We start from the raw sequence: 13,750 nt of genomic DNA on the forward strand, positions 1-13,750 counted from the left end.
CAATGGTGCATGTACATGATAACTACACTTGTTGTTTGAAGAAACATTACTGTAACTTTGGCATGCACAATTGAAAAGGTTTATTTAGATAGAAAAAAGTGATATGTGAGTGTCCAATCTTTATAGCGTTGAATCGATATTGTACCTTTGGCCACGATATGAACTAGATATTGATTTATGTTCAAGCGATGCACGTCCATGATCGATAGATAGTGATACATGAATGAATTGTGCAATCTCTCTCACACGCATACATATCTCATTTCCCTGTGGGCATCGGAATAACACACGCGCACTTCGTGTATTTCTCTCCCTCCGTCGAGGTTAGAATTCGTCTTTCTACCTTGTCCTCAAGTCTCTCACACAGAAACACACACGCTCTCTCTGTCGAACATGCCCACCCCTTTAATTCCGCCCACCCACAACCACTAACGTCTCAAAGGATAATTATGTCTCTCACACATATGCCTAAGGTTTACTCAAGTTCCGGAACCATATGAATATGTACAATGGGATTCCAGCGGAGCACCTTTTGTTTTGAGATCTTGCTCTCTCTCTCTCTCTCTCTATCTATCTCTCCCTCACACACACACGCACGCGCGTAGACATTGTTTATCGCTTCATTTTTCCGGCACTTGCATGCACACTGTTTGTTTATCTTCATGATGCTTTAAATATGCCTCGCACACATCCTATCTACCTATCCCTTAATATAGATATGGGTCACACAAACTCCTTGTCCCTACTAGCAAGACGGCCATGCGTTGCATGGAACATCAAGATGCATTTGTATGATTAGTTTATCTTGTGGGAGAAAAAGATGAATGAGGGAATGCCTTATTTGCAAATGTGGAGAGGGGTGTGGGTATGTTTTTGCAAAATTGCCATAGTTTTCTTCATATCTGTCAGATATAAATCGGATGGCCTATATTGCAGGATGGCAGGAACACCATCATCACCAACTCTGTTTTTTATAAGAGTAGAGATATGTAAGTGTCACTGCCCCCCACCCACCCACACACACACACACACTTCTCGACACCGAAGGAGTAGGCTGACACCTCAATCTTGATACTAATCTATTGACTCGCTTCTCTCTCAAACACACACACACGCACTACCCGACACCGAAGGAGTAGGGTGGCACCTCGATCTTGATAGTAATCTATCTACTCCTCTTTCAAACACACACAGATACACACACACACACTCACTAATTGTGCCTCTGTGCCTACCGCACACACTCTTGATATGTCTTTCTCTCCCTCCCCTTCCCCACCCCAACCCCAATAATGATAGCAGAAGGGTGACAACTCGATCAGATCTTAATTTGTCAATCGGTTTCTCCCTCAAACATTGTGTCTCTGTGCCTCGCTCAAACACACGAGATATGTCTTTTTCTCCGTAGCCCCCTCGATATGTAGACTTCTGGCATGCGCACAGCTGTAGTGATGATGACGCTGAACCCAATGTGCCTTGTTTTCACTGCCCTCATGTTATAGTTTTCACCCTGTTTTCTGTTAATTAACAAGACAACCTTTTCTTTGTTACTACTAGTGAATCTGAAATCATTCGAGGCAGACATATAATATATCACTTCAACCCAATTATCGCAGTAACTATTTTAAAGGAAACTAGCTAGATGCCCGTGCGTTGCATGGAACATCAAGATGCATTTGTATGAGTAATTTTTCTTGTGGGAGACTAGCAAGATGCCCATGCGTTGCACAGAACATCAAGATGCATTTATATGAGTAGTTTATCTTGTGAGAGAAAAAGATGAACGAGGGAAGGCCTTATTTGCAAATGTGGAGAGGGGTGTGGGTATCTTTTTGCAAAATTGCCATAGTTTCCTTCCTATCTGTCAGATATAAATTGGACGGCCTATATTGCAGGATGGCAGGCACACCATCATCACCAACTATGTTTTTTTATAAGAGTGTAGATGTTAATCCCACTTTGGGTAGTCTCAGTGTGTGCTTCTCGTCGTTCTGCGAGTTGACGGGACACATCAAAATTAATACGTAGTAGTATTTAGTACTCTCTCCAAAAAGGGCCTACCATGTCCATGGCTACCATCCCGTGCTCGGTCATTGAGTACGAGCACTATTCATGTGCCATCGAGGAGGAAAATATTGCGTAGCACTAGGTGCCATCTTAGTGCACGCCTCACTTACGCACTGCTTATCTCCATTTTCATGCATGACACGTGCACCTTGATGCGAGATGTTCCGTGTGTTGGCAAAAGGATGAACAAAGTGTGGCGGGCTGGCGTTTTTGCCGTCTATTGAGATCGGTTAACTCATCACATGTAACCGACTCTTGGGTGGGATAGTTTTTTTGTTTGGTTTGGGGCAACTTGCTCCAATTTAACCCTCATGTTTGGATACTTTGTTGAGGAAGAACAATATATGTTTTTTATTGAGGAAGAACAATATATGTGTGTCCCGTGTTGTGGAGGTTGCTTTTGCAACACATGTAGTGTTGCATACCAATCCCACGACTATGCAACACGTGCCCGCGCTCCGGCTCGTTGCCTTGTCACTGTGTTGCCTTGGGACCCTCCCCAGCCACCACCCATCATCCATCGCAACCCTGTCGCCGTCCGCCGCATTGATTTGACCGGGGATGGAGAGATCTACCGACCCAGCCTATCCACCGCCACGTTCATCGGTGCCCCACCAATGACATGTGAACAACCACCACAATCCCAGAGTCAACGACGACCACGTTTCAATACCACCATCTCCATTGAATTTTTTTCTACAACATCATCTGTGTTGGAAAGGGTTATGCAGCACTGCCTTTGGTTGCAATGGTGAGGGAGGGCAGGGCCACTATATGGAGGCAGATCTAATTGCCGCCGAGGCGGCAGAAAAGATCTGCCGGCTGACGCGTAGCATGTTTCATTTTTTTTCTGGATTCGTCTTTCTGTTTTTTCTTCAGTTTTCTTAGAACATCGTTTGGCATTATCCGAACTTTTTTTAGTAACACACTGTTATTTTCTTAACACACGAATTTTTCTTGTCGTGTAATTATATATTTTTATATGTATGAACTTTTAGAAAAATACATTCACATTTCCTATTATATTATAAATCAAAAAATAAAATAAAAAGTTCATGTATACCTTGAATTTGTTCAGCATGTGTTTGGAAAATGTTTCATGTGTATTAAAAATTTGTCAACATGTTTTTGAAAAATGTTTGTCATGCTTCAAAAAAAATTAGAAAACGTGTATTTAAAAAATATTCAATGTGTTTTAGAAAATGTTCAACGTTTATCAAAAAATGTTATGTACAATTAATCTTACATGTGTATAGACTACAAACATGTGTAACATTTTTAGTACATTTCCAATTTCTGTTTTTTAATAAGTATAGACAACAAACGTGTATTAAAAAATACTCATGTCTTTTCATTAAGTATTTTACTCTCTTTTTTCTCATTTATGTTTTTTCTTTTAAAATTAATTTGGGATTTTCAAAATTCAAAAGTCTTTTTATTTTGGTATTTTTTAAGAAATCATAAAATGTTAGTGAATTCAAAAGATGGTCGGGAAACCATAAAATGTCCGTGATTTTAAAAAAATGTTTGAATATTATACAAAAATTTATGATTTCAAAAAATATGTTCAAGAAATAAAAACATGTTCATGATTTAAAAAAATGCTCGTGTATCCAAAACATATCCGGGAGTTTGAATGAACTGCCCATGAAATTTGAAAAAATATGATCACAATAATTCAAAAAGATCCATTGAAACAAATTCACATATCCGGGCTGTTTTCTTGTAGGGATCTGTAGAGGTTGCTTTATGATTTTATTTAGTCAATCGTGCGACAGGTAAAAAAAAGGTTATCAGGCCCCCAAAAAAATGAAACATTTACCAGTGGGTTAGTTTTTGTAAGCTATACAAAAATGACTAAATTTCTAATTTACCTCCAGACATAGCTATGTTTATTGTGGTAATATAGTTTTACTGCTCATAAAAAACACCGCGACACTAGGTTATGGCAAGACACATCATTCATTAGTCAACCTTAGACAGGGTCTATCAATGCAGTTTGCTAGCCAAAAAACATTTCGTTGTGACACCTTAGGAAATCAAGTAGACCATCACATTTTCAATTTTTTAAATGACTTTTCAAAAGTCCCCTCATTTTGACATGATTCTGTTAGTTTACGAAACGACATTTTAAAAGTCCTTATCTCATCCTGGCATAATTTGCATAACCTGATTGTTTTTGCCCGTGACAACGCACGGACATATTTGCTAGTAATTAATTAAATATAACAAATGAGTATAGGCTATTATGCACGTTTGATAGACTTTCCACAAGACCATGGATCTCCGTGGAGACTAGGAGCAAAGCGCACATTGGCTGGCCAGCTACGCAGAAAGACAGTTGTTACTAATGCTAACTAGGCCATTTCCTAAAAAAATGCTAACTAGGCCATGAAAGCACACGCAGGTGAGAGAGAAAACACTAGATTATCTGATCACTGGCCAGACTCACATTATACACCTAAGATCATCACTGTTGGGCCAGAATTTTGAGTGCCCTGCTGCACCTCTTGATCATGCTAGAGTACATCACCCAGAAACATTTCAATGCTATTCGCTAAGGTATTAAAAAATAATATGTACAATTAATCGTACAAGTGTATAGACTACAAACATGTGTAACATTTGTAATACATTTCCTAAGATTATTATTATTATTAAAAATTAATTTTTAATACAGGTTGAACAATATACAATAATTGTTTGCTTTTGGTCCTGAATTAAGATACAAAATTTACAAAATAATTTTTAATACATGTTGAACTGTGTAAGTCCATGTAAGTTTTAGAAAACGTTCATGTCTACCTCTTCAAGGTACACAATAACGAAAATAGAATAGATATTTCAAATACAAAATAATTGTATACTAATACTTATTATAACTTTTTTATATGGGAAAAAAATAAACACAAACATAGACAAAATAAAAAAGAAAACGAGTAGAAACTACATGGTTGGCGTACAAGACCGGCCCAATTATATGCGGTGTTATAGGCGAGCGATTCCAACAAAAAAAGAGGCGAGTGATACATGCAATTGTCTATATATGTTTCTAGCTGGAGGTCTCATGTTCGAAACCCGTTGCTCGCAGTTTATCTTAGTCAGGACTGACATGATTTTTGTTTGTATTTCTCTCTCTCTCTCTCTCTCTCTCTCTCTCTCTCTCTCTCTCTCTCTCTTATACTAACATGTGGGACCCATACTCCAATGCAAGCTGACATGGCAACGGTCTAGGCACCTCACATAGCATGCGACGTAGTTAGGACTGACATGTGGGCCAAAGAAGTACGTACACATTTAGCATGAGCCATCCATGACGTTCGAGATGATGTATGAACAAAAAAACCTGGCCCCGCTACTCATTTCATGACGGTTTCCGTGACGGAACCTTTATGTCCGCCACAATGGGGCTACTTTTTTAGGATCCATTCTCATCTTCCCTATATGTGACGATTTCCATAACGAACTCAAGAAGCTGTCATCGATGGCATCCTATATGTGACGGATTCGTAGAACGTCACTAAAAATCCGTCATGGATTAACAGGTTTCTTGTAGAGTTTAGGGCTATTTGAGCCCCAACTAGCTCAAACTAACTCTAATCTATGGATCCAAACAGGGCCAAAGTTAGTCTCGGAAAACACATTAAGCCCTATATACATAGATAGACGGAGTACATGATACTAGCAAACGCTCACCATTAGTAATAGTTCATTGGTTGGTTTCGATTTTTTGATTCAGTTGCTGTGCCGCTACCGTCCAATATTCGCGTGTGGTTGTTTCTAGAATAAAAAAAGAAGGTACCCCTACTTATGTTACTGATACGGGCATGGCACCATCAATTGCTAATGCTATTGAAGCTAAGCCAGTTAAGGAGAGAAGCCATGAAAGGATAACGGAAAATAATGTCATGCATGCGGTCAGATTGCATCGAGGAAACGATGGTCATGTATGTCAGTTGTGTGGACCGAGAATAAATTCGGTAATTAGCAGACCAAAGATCAATGAAGTGTTGCATGCATTAGTTTCAAGAAGAAGAGATGTGCATGGTCCTGTACGCATTGTACGACCAGATTTAGACTATAAGAAAAACACGACGTGGGGAGGATCATCATGGGGTAGTATGACAAGAGATCAGGCATGTTTTGATTTTAAACAGCAGTTAAAATCATGTCAGCTAATAGATATGCATCAAAGGAGGAAACATGAGATAGAAGAAGATCATGCACCTGACAAGGTGCTACCAAATTTTAGGACACCTCCTAGATATGTCACGATAGGAGTCCTTTCCTTCCAAATCAATTAGTAGTATTTTATTCCTTTGATTTGCGTCCACTAGTTTGTTACCTACGTGAGAATGACTTCTGTTAGGATCTAGTCATTTGTTAGTTTATTTTTTTAGAGTCCAGATATTGCTTTGCTTTAGGCGTACGAGACTTGAGCCATATAAAAGGCTGTCTTCGGCCGTGTACAAAGGGAGTTTTGGAGTTTTGTATTTGGAGTTATGAAGTATACAGAAAAACGTCCGAGTCGCGGACGATCATATCGTGTGTATTATCTGTGATTTTCTCATCGAGGAAATTACTAGAGACGGAGGGTTGATCATCACATCAACGCCTACGTGTTGATCCGAGGGGATCATTATTTTTGTTCGTGTATTTTCGTACACGGGTGAATCTTATTATTGGAGGTTGAGGGACCAGGTGGAAGAATAGTTGATGAAGGATCGTCGTGAAAGATCGGGCCATCTACGCGCGTGAATTAGCATCTCGCTAGTTTGTGCCTCATCAAGTGGTATTCAGAGCTAAGATTGGTCACGGCGATCAATTGGCAATGTCGTCTGGGGAGCAGAGCATCAAGGTGTTGAGCAAGAACATATTGATGGAGGAGGAAGGCATCGGCGAGGTCGTTCTTTTTCACACTCGTTGCGTCGTGAAGGAACGGCGTGTTAATTTGACGATCGATGAAGGTTCTGCGGTCAATATGGTGAGCATGGGGGTGGTGGAAAAATTGGGGTTGAAGATGGCGCCTCTTGAAAGACCGTACATGCTGGAGTGGTTCCAAGGTGAAATCAAAATTATGCATCGGATTTTGCTATTTTTTGATCTGGGGAAATATTGTTGTGCGGAATTTTTTCACGTTTGTCCTATGTCCATGGTGTCGTGCCATCTGCTACTTGGTAATCCATGGTGCAAACGTGTTGGGGCTGTTCGGAATTGCAAGAAAAATAGTTACTCTCTATCCTGGAAGGGTCAACAAATTTGTTTTGTTCCCATGCCAACGGATGTGTTCAGGGCAGATTGGAAAAATCGTTTGCTAAAAAAAGAAGTACATCAGGAAGAAAGAAAGGAAGAAGTTGATGCACCAACAGAGGGGTTGAATCTTTTGGTGGAGAAGATACAAGATGATAGTGGTGCAAAGGGGCAGCGATGGAGTGTTTTTAAAACACAGTGCAAGATTAAAGACCGTGCATGCAAGATGATAATTGATGGTGGCAGTTTTACAAACGCCATTAGCAAAGATCTTGTGCAACAATTGGGTTTGTCTATGTGGCGGCACCCTCGTCGGCACCACGTGGAATGGCTATACAACTCCGGGAAATTAAAGATTACACATAAGGTACGTGTACCATTTGCTGTTGGAGATTATATGGATAAGGTGGATTGTGATGTCTTGCCGATGGATGCTTGTCAGATGCTATTAGGGAGACCATGGCAGTTCGACCGTGATGCAATGCATGCAGGAAAATCCAACACATACACGTTCGTGCATGATGGAAGACGACATTTACTGAAACCAATGTCTGATTCTATAATCAAAATAGAATTGCAAGCTCCAGAAAATTTGAAGGTACCCAAAATAGACTTGAAACCGAGGACGGTTTCATTTAAAGGGAGGGAGGATGATACGGGCATGGCACCATTAATTGCTAATGCTATTGAAGCTAAGCCAGTTAAGGAGAGAAGCCATGAAAGGATAACGGAAAATAATGTCATGCATGCGGTCAGATTGCATCGAGGAAACGATGGTCATGTACGTCAGTTGTGTGGACCGAGAATAAATTCTGTAATTAGCAGACCAAAGATCAATGAAGTGTTGCATGCATTAGTTTCAAGAAGAGATGTGCATGGTCCTGTACGCATTGTACGACCAGATTTAGACTATAAGAAAAACATGACGTGGGGAGGATCATCATGGGGCAGTATGACAAGAGATCAGGCATGTTTTGATTTTAAACAGCAGTTAAAATCATGTCAGCTAATAGATATGCATCAAAGGAGGAAACATGAGATAGAAGAAGATCATGCACCTGACAAGGTGCTACCAAATTTTAGGACACCTCCTAGTATGTCACAATAGGAGTCCTTTCCTTCCAAATCAATTAGTAGTATTTTATTCCTTTGATTTGCGTCCACTAGTTTGTTACCTACGTGAGAATGACTTCTGTTAGGATCTAGTCATTTGTTAGTTTATTTTTTTAGAGTTCAGATATTGCTTTGCTTTAGGTGTACGAGACTTGAGCCATATAAAAGGCTGGCTTCGGCCGTGTACAAAGGGAGTTTTGGAGTTTTGTATTTGGAGTTATGAAGTATACAGAAAAACGTCCGAGTCGCGGGCGATCATATCGTGTGTATTATCTGTGATTTTCTCATCGAAGAAATTACTAGCGACGGAGGGTTGATCATCACATCGACGCCTACGTGCTGATCCAAGGGGATCATTATTTTTTTCGTGTATTTTCATACACGGGTGAATCTTATTATTGGAGGTTGAGGGACCAGGTGGAAGAATAGTTGATGAAGGATCGTCGTGAAAGATCGGGCCATCTACACGCGTGAATTAGCATCTCATTAGTTTGTGCTTCTTTCACGGCGATGCTTGATCAACAGTTCGTCCCCTTGTTCCTCCTCGCAACCTTCAAGACATTTTTCACCTGTGTACGAAAATACACAAACGAAAATAATGACCCCCTCGGGTCAGCATGTAGGCGTCGATGTGATAATCAACCCTTCATCGTTAGTAAATTTCCACGATGGGAAAATCACAGATAATACACAAGATATGGCCGCCCGTAACTCGGACATTTTTCTGTATATCTCATACTCGAAAAGAAAACTCAAAAAACTCCCTTTGTACACGGCCCAAGCCAGCCTTTTATATGGCTCAAGTCTCATACGCCTAAAGAGAAGCAATATCTGGACTCTAAAAAAATAAACTAACAAATGACTAGATCCTAACAGAAGTCATTCTCACGTAGGTAACAAACTAGTGGACGCAAATCAAAGGAATAAAATACTACTAATTGATTTGGAAGGAAAGGACTCCTATCGTGACATATCTAGGAGGTGTCCTAAAATTTGGTAGCACTTTGTCAGGTGCATGATCTTCTTCTATCCCATGTTTCCTCCTTTGATGCATATCTATTAGCTGACATGATTTTAACTGTTGTTTAAAATCAAAACATGCCTGATCTCTTGTCATACTGCCCCATGATGATCCTCCCCACGTCATGTTTTTCTTATAGTCTAAATCTGGTCGTACAATGCGTACAGGACCATGCACATCTCTTCTTGAAACTAATGCATGCAACACTTCATTGATCTTTGGTCTGCTAATTACAGAATTTATTCTCGGTCCACACAACTGACGTACATGACCATCGTTTCCTCGATGCAATCTGACCGCATGCATGACATTATTTTCCGTTATCCTTTCATGGCTTCTCTCCTTAACTGGCTTAGCTTCAATAGCATTAGCAATTAATGGTGCCATGCCCGTATCAGTTACTCCCACTATGCCTAGCCTAAGGTTAGTAGGTGACCTTGCGCTTGGCTCTTCGGCTCTTCCAGAAGTGGAACAATAATGATGGTACTACAGTAGTACTTCTGGCAATCTGACACCAAATTAACTGTTGCACGTCCACCGCTTGTAAGCAAAAGGTTCTCCTCGTGTTGCCAGCCACCGCGCATGCATTGGCGAGGGAGAAGGCGTAGTAAGCAAGCTTCTCGTCGTTCTGCGAGTTGACGGGACACATCAAAGTTATTTAGTACGTACTCACTTCAAAAAAGGGCTGACCATGTCATGGCTACCCCCCATACCGTGCTCCGATGTTGAGTACATGCACTATTCACGTGCCATCGAGGAGAAAAAATACTGAATAGTAGGTGTCATCGAAGTGCACGACTTACTTACGCACTGCTTATCTGATTATCCCCACTTTCTTGCATGACATGTGCACCTTGATGCTAGATGTCTCGCATGTTGGCAAAAGGATGAACAAAGCTCATGTAAAAAATGAGTTGAAGAACATAGATTCCCGACAACCGAGAAGGAGCAAGGAACCTTGTGTGTTTTCCCCTATTTTTGCCGCCTGCCCACCTATAAACAAATAAAAGAACATGAACTCTTCGCTAAACACTAGAGACGATACAGCAGGATGGTAAGTTGAAGATGTTTTATAGTTTACATTGATAACCACGCAAGAAGCCACACATGTACAGGACGCATGTAACCACGCGTGTACACACGCCAACGCACTAACTCATGCCAATCCAACTCATGCACATACGCCCACAGCATGGAGCACACAACACATGTACAGAACACTTGCATGCACACACACTCGACCATAGAATGCACGTGAATAACACATGCATGCACAGACACTCGGCTCCATGGAGGCGTGCGCCATCTGCAGCGACGTCCGGTTCATCGTGCTACGGCGAATCTCGCACACAACGGCACCTACACATCTCTTGCAGCACCTCTTTGTCGTCGTTGCTCAATAACTAGTCGGGGACAAAGACAACCGCAGCCTCGGTGTTAGAGCTAGCACCGATGGAAAAGCACATACGCTGCATGCACACGAGCATGTACGGAGTACCCACGACATGGTGTGTCTCCAGTCACCTCTACTCCTTCTGCGCACGTTGTCTATCAAGGTGGCTGCATGCCTAATGATGATGTGGGTGAGATCTTCTAGGACTCAGATGATGACGAGGAAAATTATGGGGAGTGGGCTCTCATGCAAGAGCCTAGTTATATGCGGATTCCTAGTAAAATAGAATAAATGTGAAGAAAGAGAAAGAGAGAAGGTTGAAAAAGGTACTAAGTGATGTTATAGCCAACCTTGTAGCCCACACTACTATATGAGTGACTACTAGCAATGTGCCCGTGCGTTGCAACGGAACCAAAATAGAATAATACATGTTCCCAAACTTGAAAGAAAAATAGTCTAGTTTGGTGTATATATCACTAAAAATATACTCGTATTAGGTTTCACTCAAGATATATTTCTTGTGGTTGTTTTGATGAGGTGGGGGCGGATGTGATTGGTTTCAAGATAATAAGGGGTTTCTGCAAATTGGAGCAGAGGAGTGGGGTCTTGTAGCAAAAATGCCACGACTTACATCATAGTCGTTAGATGCAGATCTGATTGTCAGAAATGACGGATGGGAGGCACACCATCATCACCAACTAAGTCTTTTATAGGATTAATTATAGGAGTAGAGATAAATGATGGCTATACATGACATGGCAGTTTCTTATAGCCAACAGCTGGCTATACTATTAACCATGCTCTTAGGTTGGTCAAAGTGCAAAGTAACTTAGATTAGTGTCATGCATATAACACTAGTCTAAGTTACTGCATCCATAATGCAAAGTAACATAGTAGTAGTGTCATACTAGTTTGCTTCAACCTTGTAGACTCATCCTCTCTTGGAAAGCGCAGTGTTATAGTAACAATTTTTTTTCTCAAATACGCACGAGTGCGCGTATCATTCATTAAAGAAGAGGGGGGAAAGAGCCCCAAATCCACGGTTACAAGCTTATGTACATGCAGAATTAATCCGGCACCACCCTAGTTTCTACTCCCTCTGTCCCATAATATAAGAGCGTTTTTGACACTACACTAGTGTAAAAAAACGATCTTATATTATGGGACGGAGGGAGTACAATTGACTACTCGCTTGTTCCCACACTACATATTATGTCACTCTAAACGCATCTCTCCTCATTAAATACATGCCACATAAGCAAACTTGTCTTGGACTACGCTATGTTACTACCTAGGAGTATGTTACTCCCACTATGAACTGTTGCACGTCCACCGCAACAAAAGTTTCTCCTCATGCTGCGAGCCAACATGCATGCGTTGGCGAGGGAGATGGCGTAGTAAACAAGCTTCTCGTCGTTATATGAGTTGCCACGTGTTGGCAAAAGGATGAACAAAGCTCATGTCAATAAAAAAGAGTGGAAGAGCATAGATTCCCGACGACCGAGAAGGAGCAAGGAACCTCGTGGTGGAGCGTCTGCGCTCATAATATTTTATATTATTCAGCGATATAAAATTAACCAATCATCTCCACAGTGGACTGGAAGAGTACGAAACACGGTAGCCCAGTGTAGTTACATCATACTACATGGCTAACTCACGCTATCACCATTTCGTATAAAAAAGCCGGATCTTCATATAAACATGATGGATTTCATTACATTTACATGAACTAAGCGATGCTAATCCGGCTCTCTTGGTATAATTAATACTCCCTCCGTCTGGAAATACTTGTGCTAGAAATGGATGTATCTAGACTTATTTTAGTTATAGACATCCAATTTATCCATTCTTAGAACAAATATTTCCCGCCAGCAGGAGAGGGAGTACCCAATCTAAATGGCCGCTTGCAGATCCCATTGTCTTCCTCATGTCCAGCAGACACTTGCGGAGTCGACGAAGGTCCTCGAAAGAGACGAAGCAGCAAAGAAACCACCTGAATGCGCAGTCGCCGCCTCGGCGGTGGCCTTCATGCGACCCAAGTGGCGGCGGCCTCTCATGTTCTACTTCTCCTCGATGATGGCGGTGGACACGGAGAAGCTGGCCACCAATTCGTTGCTCTCCACACACATGACTTCTGTCTCTTCCTGCATGGCGTTGCCATAGGCACGGGAGGCGCGCCCATAGACACGGGAGGCGCGGCCACCGCAGACACTAGTGGCTTGGTACGACCAGGTAGTGACGACGCCCGTATCGGCATGCTCGCCGCCGTGCCGGCGTGGAGCAACTCGCCACTCCTCATCGAGCTGAACCACGTGCCGGATTGGGGCGGCAACTGGCTCCGTCGGGCCAAGCGAGGTTGATGAAGCATCGAGCGGCCTCGCCCGTATCCGGAGGGCTCGGCGGGCCACCCAGCCGGGTAGTATGCCGGAGAATGGCTCCTAGGAAGCCATCGGAAGAGTGGAGAAAATGGTGAAGGAGGAGATGGGGGAGCGGCGGAGGGGTGTGATTCTTGCCCGCTGTCTGTCTGGCCTCGTTTAAATAGAGGGCGGACGGTAGGAGCTTGGCCGGCATCTGGCCTAGTTTAAACTGAGGGCGGACGAGAGGAGCTTGGCCGGTGTTGCGTTTAATTCCGGCCCGCTCATGAACGGACGTGTGGCCGGAGTAGGTTTCTCGGTTTGCATGCGGGTTTAACGGAGGGGTTTGATGGATGCGAAGAGGCGTGTTCAGCCCGGCATGTAGCGGGTGGCGCAGTACTATTCGATTTGACAGCGGGCGGTGCAGTTCCTGATATGGCTTTAATGCAGACGAGGGAGGGGTAGCAGTTCCCGAAATGTTGAATGGCGAATGATGCATCCTCCTTCAATTAGCATCGCGCATGCATGAGGGAAGTAATGGGAGGAGGACCG

This window comes from Triticum dicoccoides, chromosome 1A, assembly GCF_002162155.2.
Source record: "Triticum dicoccoides isolate Atlit2015 ecotype Zavitan chromosome 1A, WEW_v2.0, whole genome shotgun sequence".
Classification (NCBI taxonomy): domain Eukaryota; kingdom Viridiplantae; phylum Streptophyta; class Magnoliopsida; order Poales; family Poaceae; genus Triticum; species Triticum dicoccoides.